The following is a 17,224-nucleotide window of genomic DNA, read 5'->3' as shown; positions in this document are numbered from 1 at the left end:
TCTTTTAGACTCTTAGCATGTTTGACACATAGTACCTTTCTGCAAACACTGGAAAAGTTCTAGCACTGTTGTGTTTCTCAAATAGGGAAAAATATTATCAGGTAAAGAGAAAAACAGGAAAATATTGGGTAAAGAACAAAGGGCAGTGAGACATGCCCAAAGGTGAAGAAATATATAAGGCAATAAAGAATTGTGACTGAATTTGGGGAGTAGGGGAGAGAAACAAATAAGAATGCATTTGTGTAGTCCTCATGTATTAAAAATAATTTTATGAAGAAAGTTTCTGGACTCTAGTAGCTTAATGTTGATGAAATAAAGGCATGGAAACAGAACTACCATTCATGAATCAAACCAGATAAAAGGAAGCAAATGCTTTATATTGACCTTCATGATCAGTCTGGCTAAGGATTAATAATGAAAGAAAAACATATGACATCCAGATGATGAAAGAAAAAGAATCAGAAGCAGAAATAGAGAAGATCATGAATATCTAAAAGGAAGAATCTATTTTGTGTATCTTTGTTCTTCTGGTCCTAGTGCAGTTCTGGTTCTTTGTAGGTGTGCATGCTACCTATTTATTGGCTGACTGACTGGATAAACAAATGGACGGATGGTACAATCCCATCATGTCTGGATCAATTCTCATACATCCATGATGGAGAGAGATGTTATCCCAGCCTACATTCTGCTGCTGTAACAGAATATTACAGATTAGGTAAATTATGAAATATAGAAATTTATTTGGTACGTAGTTCTAGAGGTTGGGCAACCTAAGTTCAAGGTGCAATGTTTAGTCAGGGCCTTCTTGCTTTATCATAGCATGGCAAAGAGCATCACATGGTGAGAGCATGATAGGAGGAGGAGAAAGAACAGTTCAAACTCCCACATTTCTTAACTAATTCACTTCCAAAATAATGGCTTTAATTCATTCATGAGGGCAGTGCTCCTATGACCTAACTGTCCCATCTCTCAACATTGTTGAGCAGGTATTACTTTTCCAACATACAAATGCTGGGAGACAAAGTCAGACCATACCAAATGTGTAAACACTACTTGGTCTATTATAGTCATTGTGGCCCCCATGTGACTTTTACTATTTTTGTTTTGGTACTAGGGATTGAATCCAGGGGCACTTAACCACTGAGCCACATCCCCAGCCCATCTTTTGCTATTGGCATTCTGCTTATCTGCTCACTTCCTAGAATGGAATCTGGTCTATCAAAGAATCCTTTTGTTCATAATAACCCACTTTATAAGAATCACATTCCATTGTCCTTATCCTAACCCTGGTAAAAAATTAACAATTATCACAAGTAGTTTTTAGTGAAGAAATTCAGAGGATCTATCAATAGGGAAAACAAACTATTTTATATGTGGTACCATTCTACATAAATGTGATCTGTAATTAGTCATTTAGTCTCATGTGATTTGCCATTGCTCTTCATGACTATCTCAATTGCTGAACCATTCTTGCTGAGGCCAGTCTCTGTAACTGGAGCATTTGTGTCATAGTACTGTGCATTCTGGTCCCCTAAATCAGAACTTACTTCTTTCTCTTTGGTGGTATTGATGGACATGAATTGGTCTATTATATTCTTTCACAAGGTGCTCTTACTTATCAACAGTGCCAATTTATTAGAAGATACAAAAACCCGAAGTGCCCACCAATTTGAGAATCCTAAATTTATTAAATAGATCTGAGAAATGACAGACAACCCAATGAGTCAAAATTCTGCCATGCATTTGCTTTTATTAATCAAAGAATTAAATGGTCTAATCAAAATGTACAGTTCCTCAAGAACTTATAAATCATTATTACTTATCAACCATTAGCCAGAATTGGCTCATCAGATTTTCTGTGTACTTACTTACGATGATGTTGAGACAATGAGGTAGTAAATACATCAGCATTGATAGTGAGAAGTAGGAAAGAAATATCTAGAACAAGAATGGTAACCCCAGCTGGGTGTGGTGGTCCACACCTGTAATCCCAGCACTTGGGAGGCTGAGGTAAGAGGATCACTTGAGTCTGGAGTTTGAGACTATGCTGGGCAGCATAACAACACCCTGTTCTAAACAAAACAGAGCACAGAAAACCCAAGTCATGCATGCTTTCCACTTCCACTTCCCATCCCATGGCAAACAACAGACTTACTAGCCTAGGCCAGACAGAGCCTCATAATCCTTCTCAACAGAAGGCCCTAGAAAACCACTGTGGATTCATTAGTGTTGGCATGTTAATTGAAAAATATTTGTCTTTTCTGATTTAGAATATGAGGAAGAATGCTATAAAAGTACCAGAGGAAGATGTAAGAGTGCTACAATGCACAATGGAGGTAGGTAGGTACAACAGGAAGAGGCTAAGCTGCTAGGGAACCTGACGTTGCAAAGGGACACAATATAGTGACCAATTCAACAATTATCTCCATATTCATAATCTAATAGCAGTACCTCTTTATTTATCGAAGCATTAGGGTTTTGTTGAAATGCAGATTGTGATTCTAGAAATCTGAATGGGAGTCAGGGATTCTGCAATTCTAACAATATAGGTGGTATGGAAGTTGCTCAAAGGTGACACTTTGAGTAATGAGGATGGAATTACTTAATGAGAATTAAAACTCATATCCTGGGCACAGGACTCTATGTTGTTCCTCTGAGCTGAGGAACACTGGAGTAGGAGTCAGAACATTGAAGTTTAGATTTGAGTCAACCACTTATTTCGTGATTCCAGTCTTTGAGATTCATTTATCTGTAAAAGGAGAACACATATATCATGTGATGTTCATGAAAATTTTGTTTGCATTGCCATTTGGTATAGGGCTCAGTAAATGATCACTGTGAACCAGCCATAATCAACAGTATTCCAAAAAGACACAGAAATTCTGGCTGTGTACTACCACAGTATCCAGAAGAACAATTTTATCAGCCTTCCAGATGGTTAGTTACATGATGCCAAACATGCAAATATTTGGAATGTATTCAGAACATACTCAACAAGTATCCTCCTTTTCAGATGGGGGTGTTGGCCTCAAGAAGAAAAAGAGCAAGGGGCTTTTATGTAGAAAGATGTTATCTATCTAACTTCACTGACTCTCTTGTATACTTTGGAGCAGCTTACAGACACTTTTGAAAATGGTAATGCATGCAACATGGATAATCTCAATTCTCAGAAACCCTTTGATACTGTTCCATATAATGGGCTGCTTAAACCCAAGACAGCAGGATTCTTGATGAAACCCTGGGAAAAAAGAGAAATTGGCAAGAGAACAAAACAAAAACTTGAGAATGAATCAGAATGGAAAATAGATAGAAGATGGGGTTACTTTCAAAGAGTAGGAGAGGAAGTGTGGATGTTGCAATTGTAACTGTGACACAGGTTGGTACACAAGTGTGGGCAACAGCAGAAATGGTAATTGGAACTGTGGCTCACTCATTCATAAGCATCAAGCTTGACAGTGCTATGACCTTTATAGAGATGTATCTTAGGATTATAAGAACTACATGTTCATTTGACTAGAAAGTTGTTAAGGATACTTGAAATAATATGAAGCCAGTTCCAAATTAAGAATAAAAATATCCAGCTGAATTATAAGGATTTAGAAGAAATTTTAGATATTTAATTAATTATTCATCATAATCCTGAGCAAATACGAAATTATATAGCCTTCTAAACCAATGGTTATCAACTGGAGGTGGTTCACTTCTCCACCCCAAGAACATTTGGCAATGCCTTGAGACATTTTTGGTTGTCACATCTTGGGAGGAGGGTATGTTACCCCTGTCATCTAGAGGTGGAGACCAAAGGTACTGGTAAACATCCTACAGTGAACAGGACAGTATCTTACAAAAGAGACTTAACCAGCCCCAAATGTCACTAATGCCAAGGCTGAGAAGCCCTGGTCTAAACCATCATATCCTGTTGTGTGCACATAAGAGAAATATTCACAAGGTTAGAATTCTCTACACAAACCATATGAAAAACCGCTATGATTCATGCATTAAAGTATTCATTGTCACTAAACTATAATATGATTCTCTAAAGCTAAAAACTGGAGTTAAGGAGGAGAGGATAATAGCATAGAAATTTAAGGAGAAGTAATAATAGAGAATACAGAACAAAACACATTTAAACTCTGCTAGGACTTTGGTGCTCTCTCACCCTGCTTCTTTGTGAAACTTCTGCTCAGTTCATTTCAAATGGATCCATCTGGGGTTTGCTACAGAATAGGATCTGTAAAAATCATCAGGTTCCAATCTGGTAAACAGATGTTTGACTCTGCATATGCCAGCTAGTCTTACAGATGTCATTTTCTTTTAAAGAAAAAAGCAAATCCAACAGGAGAATGAGGAAGGCAGTTGGAATAAAGAATTTCATGACTTTTTTAGGTGCATGAAATTGCTTATTTTCTTTTGCTTTCTGATATATAATTCAGAGAAGAAAATAATTCTTCTAACTAGATTTTCCTAGAAGGTTCATTCAAAGTCAAGACAGTCCAACTTTTAATGACTGGTTTCTAGGACCCAAGGAAGAGGGCATTAGGTGGATTCAGGGGTTCTACAAGGAACCTGGGCCCTGCTGTTAACCCTATCTCCTGTCATTTCCTGGTTATTGCCTCTTTCTTCAGAAGTTTGTCTCCTATTGTGACATGCATATTCTGTGCAAGGCTCCCCTCAAGCAACTTCCTAAATTAACTCTATTGTTTATTTAATGAGGAAGATGAACCAGAGTAGAACATAGCTTGGGAAATGAAGAAAATTAGGAGCAAAGAAAATTCACTGATGATAGGTAGCAGAAAAAGCTTCCTTACTTTATATTTCCCTGAAAAATCAGACTTGTTTATAAGAAGGCAGTGCCCTGTATCATTTAACATTTTACTCTCTACTTGGATGAGTTCAACTTTTGGAAATTTGTCAGGTAAGTGAAATAATGTGGCATTTGTCTTTCTGTAATTGGCTTATTTCTCTTAACATAGTGTCTTCCAGGTTCATTCGTGTCATTATATATGACAAGATTTCCTTATTTTTAAAGGCTGAATTGGATTCCATGGTGTGCATATGTATGTGTATGCTTCTTTCTCCATTCATCAGTTCATGGATCCTCTGGAGGATTCCATATCTTGGCTATTGTGAACGTGGCAGTGCAAATGTCTCTGACATATTGATTTAATTTCCTTTATATATACTCAGTTGTGGGATTGCTGGATCATACACTTCTATTTTTAGTTTATTTATGAAGTCCAAAACTGTTTTCCATAATGGCTGTACCAATTTACATGTATACCAACAGTGCACAAATACTCCTTTTTCTTAACATCTTTGCTAACACGTATCTTTGATCTTTTTGTTATAAGCTATCCTAAAAGGTGTCAGGTGATATCTTGTGGTATTAATTTCGCTGATGATTAGTGATGTTGAAAATTTTTTCATATACCAATTGGTCATTTGTAATTCTTTTGAGAAATGTCTATTCATATCCTTTGTCCAACTTTTAATCATGTTATTTGTTTTCTTGCTATTGAATTGAGTTCCTTATGTATTTTGGATGTTAGCCCTTTATCGGATATATGTTTTACAAATATGCTCTCCCATTCTGTAAGTTGTCTTTTCACTCTCTTAATTGTTTTCTTTGCTGTACAGAGGCATTTTAGTTCAGTGTAAATTATTTTTTATTTGGTTTGTGAGATGTACATGTGCACATGAATACACATAAACTCACTCTGTCCTACCTAAATGGCTAAATTTGAACACTGTTTTTTTATTTGAATTTTATTTTACACTTTGTATTACACTAATGAATTTAAAGGACTATACTTGATATGATTAGGGTCAGGTACACTTTCCTTTATTTCTTACCTGGGGATTCAAGTCATCATTGAACAATTCATACTTCAATTTGCAAGTGGGAGGGAGCAACTACTTACCTTCAACTGAACTCTCAGTGACAGGGATCAGAAGAAACATTTGTATACACAAAGGGGAGGGCATTTTATATATACATATATATGTATACACACATACATATATGCACACTTATATATGTGTAGTTAATATGCTTCCCAAAGGAAATAAATTCTTAGTATGATTGATATCAGCCACTTACACTATGCCACCAAAAATATAAGTAGGTGCTCATTTGTTTTGCAGATATTTCATGTTCTATAGAATGATAGAAGAGAGAAATTGGGGTGTCTCAAGCATAAAGATGGTTACTAACTGGCCCTTAAAATACTGGTGGTCTGTTCAGAAATCTATTTTGCATATACACAAGGTTTGGAGCCATTTTAAATCACATGAACACTCCATTTTGTCCTCATTTACTTCAGAACACTTAAAGGAATGTTGAGTAGCACTAATAATTGAAAACTTCACAACTTAAAACTTCTCAGTCTGCATATGTTGATTGTCATAAAGCATCATAAAGCATCATGATGTACAATCAGGTGGTCCAATGAAATGTGGAAGAATATAGAGAAACAAATAAAGAAAGGAGAATTAGGGGCTGGGATTGTGGCTTAGTAGTACAGCGCTTGTCTAGTACGTGCAAGGTGCTGGGTTTGATCCTCAGCACCACACAAAAATAAGTAAAATAAAGGTATTGTGTCCAACTACAACTAAAAAAAATTTTAAAAGGAGAATTACCAATTTGAAGCAGCTTAATAAGGAAGATTGAATATTTGTTTTACATGTTGTTCTTTACACATAATACCCATTTAAAAATATGCTGTTGGCACTGTCCTTTACAAATTTTAAGTTGGCGTGTATGTTCTGTTGGAGGAAAATATCATCTGTAATCTAATTCTGTATCGTCCTCTAATGTCCTGTAACCTTAGACAAAGTGGTATTGGGCCCAATTTACCAAGCACCTATCGTGTGTGAACTTCTGACTTTGGAGGGCACAAATGTCTCCTGAGAAATCATCTTTACCCTCAAGGAAATTAATTAATAATGGTGAGGAGAAGACACACTTGAAGAAGTTCAATGACAATAAAATATTTTGATTATATATGGGGACATTAATAATAGACATGTCATTAGTGAAAAATATAATTAATCTTTCTGTTCTAGGCATAATAATGATCCCCTAAAACATCCACATCCTAATCCCCACAAATTGAATATGCTACCTTGCAGAGTAAAAGGGACTTTTTAGGCATGACTAATTTAAGGATATCAAAATAAGAATATTTTATATTATCTAGGTAGACCCATTGTAATGAAGCCTTTATAATATGGAGGTAGGAGGGTCAGAGGCAAAGAAATAAATGTGAGGGGGGAATCAGGTCAGTGTAAGGCAGGGGCATCAAATGAGAAACTCTGGCATCCTCTAGAATCTGGGAGAGGGCAAGGAATCAAATTCTCCCCTAGATCATTCAGAAGGAACATGACCCTGCTGGTTTATTTTTGATTTCTGATCTTGCCAACTGTTAGCTAATTTTTTGTTGTGTTAAGCCACTGAGTTTGTGGTAAGTTGTTACAGTATCCATAGAATCTAATACACTAGCTGTTATAATTTGGGCATTTCAGTGGGTTCCCAAAGTTCACAGCTGTCAACTGGGAGACATAAGACTGAATCAGTACTCTATCAACCCAAATTATACCCTTATTGAATGCAACATTGCAGTATGCTATCTTTAGAGATGGGGGGAGCTAGTAGAGGAAAAGCAGTCAAAGTGAGGAGAAGAAGTGGAAGGTGCTGGGCAGTTTCTTTGGACCTCTGCTGATTGATTTGCAAAGTATACAATAAAGATAATATGCTTCCCAGTTCTCTAGCCTGTGTGAGGTGAAGTAGATAAGAAGTAAGGCCAAAGATAACTGTGGCCCAAGCTTATCAAGCCATTAATTGTTTAATGTTCAATAATGAACAAAGGATTTTAATGTTTTCAATTTGACCCAAACTCATGTCCCTATTATCAGTTAATATTCAAGTATTATAGCATGAACTTGTTCTTCTTTTCTAATTACCACTCTACAAAACTTTAGTTGAAAATTTTTTACAAAGAAATACTTTTGATGTATAGAAGACATTGTAAGAGGAGCATGGGCAGATATGAAAGACAAATCAAAATAGAAATGCTAATCCAAGGACAGTTGTGGAAGTCAATTTCTCCCTAATTATCAAACACATTTCTTGATGAAATTCACAAGGAAAAGATCAAGTGCCCTTATCCTAAGCTGTATAAAAATCAAAGTATTAAAAAGTTCACTTAACAGTGAGGAACCACTTGGTGTTCAAAGAAATTTATTTTTATTGCACTTTATTTTTAAGTTCACCTCCCAGGAATGGCTAAGTGACATAGGCTTCTCATTTCTTAAAGATATCAGCAAGTTCTGACTTCCAGACAAGGTGATAAATAAAAATAACTCTATGCATATAGGAAAAGCCAGATATCTAAGTGACATTAGAGGATCCAAATAAAGCTTAACAACTCCAATGGCATACTCAATCATGATACAATGAATGACATTTCTTACTGGAGAAAGTGGTCAGGATGGGACTCGGCATGAGATTTCAGATAAATCAAAAAGAATACGATTCAGATCCACAAGAGAGACAAAGACAGGAATTAAGACAAAATTTTTTTATGCAAGAACATCAGAAGAGAGAACACTTCAGTCATTGAAGGGGATCTCAGGTATCACCTTGGTTCCAAATCAATTCCACACTCTGAATTGTCTCTCCTATACACTCCTCTTCCTTCCAGCTACAGTAATAGTTATAACCAACAAGACACAGACCCTGTGCTGTCTCCCCTGCATTAGTTGCCACAGTCTCCTTTTGGAAGATAGATTGACAAATGAGAAACCAAAACTTCAATCATTGTTCCAAGATCCCAGCTTTCAAGGGATGGAACCATGAACAAACCCAAATCTGATTCCAGACTTCATGTTTTCAAGCACTCCACTGCACTAAAATTCAGTTTATACATGCTTAAAAGAATATTTTCTGGACATATGTCCTCCATTATACCTTCACTCTCTATATATACCTCCAACTCTTATTAGTGTTCATATTTTGTTGGACTTTATCATTTTATGTCTTGTTTCTTTTCTTTAGCACTTTCTATATCTTTGCCCTTCCATATTATGGTTTGGTGTCTGTCTCTCAATTCAAAGTTCTCTGTATAACTCTTTAACTAATTTATTGACTTCTTTATTTTAATGATCAAATCAGATTCTCTCTTACCTCTAGTTCTTTATAATTTCTCGTGGCATTTAATTTCCTTAGATGGTTTGTAAATTCTGTGAACTCATCTTCAGAACAACTATCTTCTATAGGGTTCTTTTTTGGGCCTATTATTTGCTTTCATGGTCCTCTTTGTCAGGGCTCTATAGGTCTCAAAATTCCTTGACCAGATGGTGCACTTGTCTCACAGCTACACATTTATTATTACATGGAGATGCCTATAAGATACCTGGTGCAAATGCATAGTATGTATCACATAGGCTAGAATAGGGGTCTACAAACTGTAGACTGAGGGCCACCTCCCACCTGTTGCCTGCTTTTCCAAGACCTATAAGATAAAAAGGTCTTTTGCATTGGAATATTGAAATGCTTGAAATAAATGTGAATAATGTTTTGTGACATGAAAATGCCATGAAATTCCAATTTATTATCTATAAACAATGATTTATTGGACACATTGTGTTCATTTGTGTGCATATCACTCTTATCCTACACCATAAGAATTGAGTAATTGAAAATTAGACAATATGGCCCATAAAGCCTAAAATATTTACTATCTGGCTCTTTGAAGAAAAAGTTTGCAGGGCTAGGTCATTTAATTAAAATCATTCCTGTTTGAAAATAAAAGTACACCACACAGGTGCATTAAAATTCTCTGATGATATAAAAACTCAGAGGAACACAAGAAAAAAGAGAGGATATTATTGTCAACCCCATAAGATACCAAGAAAATGTATCCTAAAATTCTCCTAGTTTTATAGTCACCCATCTTTTCTGCTCAGGAAAATATGCCATTCCCCAATATGACCACCAGATGGCGAATGCCAATGATAGTTCTATGATAAACCAACATTTATTGTGGAGAATACATTATGTATAATTTTAAAACAACACTTTGTGAGCAGTAAGAATTTAAAGATCAACAAAGCAATGCCAAAGTCAGAATATCTTTGGTGAGGAAACAGACTGTCCCAGAGCTTAGCTTTGGGGGAGCTGGGAGCTTCCCTGGAGTAAGTACTCTATGCTAGCTTGATCTTAGTGGTCTCAAATGTAATGTATAATCGCCCAGACTACTTGCTAACAGACAGTCCTCAAGCCAATCTGTTAGAGAGTCATCCTCAGCAATCTGAAGACAGTATTTTATCAACACATTTAATTCTGTTGCAGGTGTTATAGTTTGTCTGTGATTCATATAAATTGTCCACATAGAGCTTGCGTTATGAATTACATAGGTAGGGAGGAAAGAAAAGGAACCAGAGAGAAAGAGACCAAATCTCTTTGGACAGATAATATTTTACCACCATCAGTAAACAGAGATGTGGTTTTGATAGAACCTTTTATGACTGTTCATATTGACTGCATTCATGAATCATGTGGAATAACTCTGGAAGCATCAATGGCTCTCTTTCTATATTTCAGTAAATCTAAAACAACAGTACTTAGTTCACCTAACCAAATGTACTTTGGAAGACAATGTTTTCTGTGCTGTGTTCATTTCTGTTTAGGTTTTCTCTTGACAGCATATGAAAAAGAGAAATAAACATTTCAAATATTGGATATAACTATGTCAAACATTCTTCAGTTAAATAGCAAAAAAATGATAACAAATTCTTAAATATTCAGTACTTTTATTTAATGCTTCCTTTATTAATGACTCTAAGGGCTGGGGATATAGCTTAGATGGTGGAGTGCTTGCCTTGCAAATTCAAGGCCCTGGGTTTAATCTCCAGTACCACAAAACAAAACAAAACAAAACAAACAAACAAGCCAGAATAATGACTCTAAAAATTGATCATTGAGAGAATATTTTTATCTACCATATTTTAAAATTCAAGTTTGAGAGATTTTACAACTCAGACATCTTAGAATTCTGGCTTCTGACCACAAAATCCTCAGATAAATAATATGGAAAAGTTAAAGAAAACTCAGCAGTTTTATTTTTGTAACTGAGCCTGCAGGAAGACACACTCAGATTCACGATTTTTCTCTGTTCAGTTGCAAATATAGATTAAAAGATTCCTGAACAAATATAGGAATGGTCTCCCCAAAGATGATAAATCATCTTTTCCTAAATGAAGCCAAAACCAGTTAAAGACTTTACATTGAGTTAGCAGAGAGGCCATTCAAATTAGGAATGGTGAATATAAGAGGACCATGTCTTGGTTTTCTTTACTATTATTAAAGACATTTAATCACCTTTTATCCTCATGTAGGTAGACTAGAGCAGTTGTTGATTTTGTCCTTCAGGTGACATTTGGTGATATCTGGAGGTAAAGGTGCTCTTGGCATCTTATGGGTGGAGATTAGAAACATTAACTCTGAGTTTTCAATAGGTATGCATCTCATTTACATTGATTCCATTCTCAAATCTGATTTAGAATGTTAAGGCCTTTATTATTGCAGATTATTTGATAGAGCCCTAAAATCATGACTCTAGGAATTTCTCACACAAACTTTGCAACTTGTAATTGTAAAAGCTGATTAAATTTGTAATTTAAATCTGTATGCATTATTCCTATGTGGAGGTTTTCCTTACACTAAAACATAGACTTAAGAGTACCCACAATAAGGCTGGGGTTGTGGCTCAGTGGTAGAGTGCTTGCGTAGCACATATGAGGCACTGGGTTCAATCATCAGCACCACATAAAAATAAATAAATAAAATAAAGGCACTGTGTCCATCTACAACTAAAAAAAAATTAAAAAGAATGCCCACAATAAGGGGAGTGGGGAAGAATAGAAATTTAGTGGATTAGACAAAGGGGAATTGAAGGGAAGGGAAGGGGTATAGGAAAAGGAAAGACAGTGGAATGAATCTGACATAACTTTCTTATGTACATGAATACACCATGTATGAATACACCACAATGAACCTCACTATTGTGTGCAGCCACAAGACTGGGATCCTAATTAGAACAAGATATATTCCATAATTATATTATATAATTATATTATATTCCATAATTATATCAAAATGGATTTTACTGTCATGTATAACTAAAAAGAACCAATTAAAATAATTACTACGATAAGATGTGTCCTCATTAGTAAACTGTTATCGCTGAGCAAGCTCAGTGTTCTAAACTCGTCTCTTGGATAATAGAGACTGAGAGTTCATAAATTTTACTTTTGCCAGTTGACATCTTATTAGGTTTAGCCAAAAGGGCGGCTAAATGGAGACTTCACAGCTAGAGGAGGCAAGAGACAGGTGGAGGCAGTTGTACTGTTCTCTTCTTGTTCCTGACAATGTCATCCCAACAATAGCTCTTCACTTGGCAGTGACAATTGGTTAAAATACCATTTTTTTTTCTGCAATCTGTATTTGGGGTAAAATTGGGAGTTCATAACCAACTTGAATCTAATGTATGAAATATGATGTCAAGAGCTTTGTAATGTTTTGAACAACCAATAAAAAAATTTTAAAAATAAAGAAGAAAAAAAAATACCATTTTTTTCATATTTCCAGAACCAGCCACCAGTGTCCCTTGAGGCCTGGGTCTCAGTTCCTTGTGGTCCTTCCTCTCATCACCCTAAAAGCATGCCTTTTATTCCCTTAGCCCTAAAGCAGTAGTTGCTGCTTGAAGATATTTCTTTTGTCTTAACTCAGTGGGCTTTTTATGTTTCTTCAGTGCACCCACACCTATCCAACCAATTTTTTGTATTCTTTCTGTTAGAATATTTGATGTGATTTCATTTTCCTTCATGGACACAGATTAAAAAATGTAAAACCTTTTATAAAAGTTTCCCCCACAGTGTCGCGACCCCTTGCCCGCAAGGAAGACGCAACTCAGGAATCTTCTTTCAGCAGTTTATTCAGGCCCTTGATATTTCTTCTTCTCTCTCCCGGATGCCCCTCCCAGCCTTAATAAAGCATCTCAAGCCCCAATGCAAAGCTGCCACGTGGAGCTTTCTCATAGGGTGATAAAGGATTACGTGCCAACTCTCCAAAAAAGGAGTTGTTTATCACAGGCCACAGTGGAAGCCGGCGCCATCTTCTAATGGCGGCCACGGTCTATAGGAACGGCTCACCACACCACAGTATAATTAATTACTCTGGTCCAAAATATGAAGAAACATGAAAAATACAGCTTTAACTCCTATTTGACCTTTGTTCATTAAACAACAAACTACTAGAATATTAATGAGACAACAGACAGAGCTCACAGGTATTATGATTTATGGTCCTCTGTTTTATGCATGACGTGTTCAGTCTGACTTTAAAAAAATGGTATGTTTGCACTTGCATTTGCTTTCACCACTGAAAGTCTTTGGATAGTCTTTCCTGGTCATTTTTGGCTTTTGGTGAGTTGTTCCAGTTCCTTTTCAGACATATCAAGAACTCCTTCAAGTCATAAAAGGCGGGTGGCCATAATTATTGTGTCTCCGTCACTGGGTGCACAACCCTTACTATTATCTAGAGTAAGCAGACACAAAAAATAAAAACTATCCTCAGTGGATAGCCCAACTCTGGTTCTGAACACCAGGACTTTGAAAGGAAGGGCTTAAGAAAGCATAGGAGAGTTTTGAATCTTTCTAGAAGGAGCCTTATGGCATAGTAGTATAAATATTTGTGGAGTCTCTAAGTAGAGCTTCATGCTGTGTTTTTGTTTCCTCATAAATATATACAATGAAGCAATTATCTAGATGCCCTCGAAGTAATTTCCAACACTGACTCTTCTAAATGGTGGTGGTCACTCAGAACCCTCTGTTAGCTTTGTTTGCTAGAGTGTTAGGAGGGTGATTTGGAGAGTAATGTCCAACTGGTTCACAATTGAGTAGAAATGAAGGTGGGTGAAGATAAAAACCTTCAAAGGCGTTAATTGAACTAAGAGAAGAGGGCATGAAAAGGAAGGATTTGAGAAGAAGAAATGGTGTAGGAACCAGAGATTGTTCCAGAAAATGCATTTGGCTAGCTCTTGATTGCTCCAGAGTCTTCTGTTAAACCTCAAAGTCCTGCAAACACGCCTATACTGTCTTTAAACATTTTCTGAACACAACTTTTAGAAAAGGTTTCTGCTTTCAAGGACCTCATGCCATGGATGGAAAAGATTAGACTATAAGTCAATACTTTAGCCTATTTTGTGCTGCTACAATGAAATATCTAAGACAAAGTAACTTAAAAACACCAGATGTTTGCTTCCTCACAGGTCTGGGATCTAAGAAGCTCCAAATTAAGATACCACATCTGGTGTATGCCAGCCTTTTCTCTGTGTCCTCATATGAGAGGAGGTGAAAGGACAAGCTGGCCAATACCCTGCACATGGCCTCTTTTATAATGGCCTAAATTCCTAGGGAGGAGGCCTAATCATTTCTTAAAGGCCCCATCTTATTAATACTGTCATATTGACAATATCTGAATTTTGAAGAGGCCACATTCAAATCATAGCACTCAATAACTGTATAATACGACACAAATCACAATAAACAGATGAAGGAATAATCATCACATATGCAATGTGCAATGGTAGTGCATTTCATCCAAGGAAGGCATCAGAGACACGGTATCATTTGAGTTGAAACTTGAGCAATGAGAGAAGATATTCTAGGTGTATGGGATGGAGTGAAGCTGTTGAAATTCAGCATAAACAAGAGGTCAGGTGGTTGGATGTGAGAAATGTATAACTTGTCTGAGGGAATGTTCTGTGGAGAAATCGGTGGTTAGTGCTGAAAATGGGAATGTGTATGTGATTGTTCATGCTAGAAATTCAGCTCTGGTTATGTCTGGAGGCCTCTTATGCCATTCTAGGAACAAAATTTATTCTGTAGCCAAGGGGAAGCCACTAGATGTTTTTAATCAGGGAACAACGGACACAAAGAGGTCTGTGCTTCTATTGCAACAAAGAGGAAGGATTGTAGGATAAGGGGGATTGGGGCTATGTGAAACCCCAGGAAGATGCCATCCCTTTATAGAGGTTGAAGAAGGTAAAGACATTGATGAAATCAGTGGCTGTGGAGGCAAAGAAATAAAAAAAAAGCACTGTAATAATAGATAATAATAGCACCCAGAAACTGGAAGATGTGAGGAGTAAAAATTGATTGAGTCATCCTTGACAAAATGAGAAATATAGAAAGAGTGAGTGTGGGCAATTTTACCTTCTGTCTTTCCCCAATGCCCTTTTTCCAATTACTTTTATATCATACCTTACACATAGTAGACACTGAAGAAATATTTGTTGAATGATTTTGTCATTCAGGCTAACCTCTTTCCTTTGCATACTCACATCTCTATTTTAAAATTCTTTAAATTTTTAAAACTTGTTTTTATAATAACATTTGAATTTATATAGAAGATAAGGACAATTCAAGACACATGAAAAAATGGACACATCAGGAATAGGAGGCATTCTTTCTTTTCCCCTTTTCCTATTCTCTCTCTCTCTGAAATTCACTTTGACATTCTAATTAAAATGTAAAAAAAAAAAACCCAGATGACTAGATTTTAAGGTGTTTATTATAATGAACATGCAAGTTGTCAAGTTCTCCTGAAGTAGAACACAAAGTGAGAAGAACCTAGAGGTGAAGACATAGTGGGAATAAGTCTGATGATGCTGTGGAAATGTCAGCATTGTATTTCTGCAGGGTTCTGATAGACCTCCAAAGAATCAACATCATTGCCATCATCATGAAAAGACACTGTGATAAATAGTAGACATAAACCTGCTAGAAATCATATTGTGGATATTTGTCACAAATGCTAAAAAATAAAAACGGTTTTGAATTTTGCTTGAATTCATGTTGTGCTTTAGTATTTTATAATTGCAAAAAAAAAATGGACTAGAGTAAAGGGGAATGGGGACTGACCACTAATGAGAACAGGGTCTCTTTTGGGGGTGATGAAAAATTCTACTAAAAACCTCTGAATTGTGTATTTTTAGGAAAACTGAATAGTAGTTTTAGGTAATGTCTTATTGAATTGAACCCAGGGGTGCTTAACCACTGAGCAACATCTCCACTATGCCCCACTTTTTTTTTGGTATCAGGGATTGAACCCAAAGGCACTTAACCACTGAAACACATCCCCAGTCCTTTAAAAATAATATTTAGAGACAGGGTCTCACTGAGTTGCTTAGGGCCTCACTAAGTTGCTGATGCTGGCTTTAAATTTGCAATCCTCCTGCCTCAGCCTCCCAAGCTGATTCCTAGACCTTTTTATTTTATTTTATTTTTAAATTTTGAGACAGGGTCTTTAAGTTGTTGAGTCTGGCTTCAAACTCATGATCCTCCTGCCTCAGCCTTAGGTAATGTTTTAACCCATATGTTCTATTAAACAAATGAGAAACTTGGTCCATTTTAATTTTTTATTTTATTATTTGTGAATAGTTCATCTATTTACCTAGTATTAAAGGAAAAAATTGCTATTACTTGAGAAATTTTAGTTGTATGATTATTTATTCATATTTTCACTTTTTCTTCACAAAAGGCAGCATTCTATATGTACTGTTAAGACCCTCAGTTTCCATTCAACATTATAACCTGAACATTGTCTGACAATGGACCTAGAGGACATCCTAGTCAGAAGAACAGTTTTCTACCAAGGAAATAACATGGCTTATTTAGTCTCCTGCTTCATCTGATTTTTAAAATATGACATAGTTAAATAGATTTTAAAATGTCAGGGATGAAAAACACATACACAACTCAGTATATATCTGGTTTGAAATATTTTGGCTTACAGAATTACTTGAGAAAAGAAAATTATAGGTTCCAAAATCACTACTAGAAAATAGCCTTTAAGAAAACTCATTCTGAATCAAAATATGTAGCAGTAACAGAAAATATCAAAGTGTGTAGGGCAGTCATTTTGAAGATTTTTAAAATGATGTTCTATTTCTTTTTAAAATTTATAAAAAGTTCAAATGATGTAATGGGATTTATTCTACAATTTTACATTTAATATTTTAAAAAACTAAAAGCCTTTTTTGATAGAAAATTTAGTTTTTGAGGTTGTATTCATAGCTATTCTGCATTTATAACAAGATTTTTGAAAGCAAAAGGCACACAATCCCATAGATTGCAGCAAAATAGAAATAAGAAGATCAGA

Source organism: Marmota flaviventris, chromosome X (genome assembly GCF_047511675.1).
Source record: "Marmota flaviventris isolate mMarFla1 chromosome X, mMarFla1.hap1, whole genome shotgun sequence".
In the NCBI taxonomy this organism is placed as follows: domain Eukaryota; kingdom Metazoa; phylum Chordata; class Mammalia; order Rodentia; family Sciuridae; genus Marmota; species Marmota flaviventris.
Note: the sequence above shows the minus strand (reverse complement) of the source record.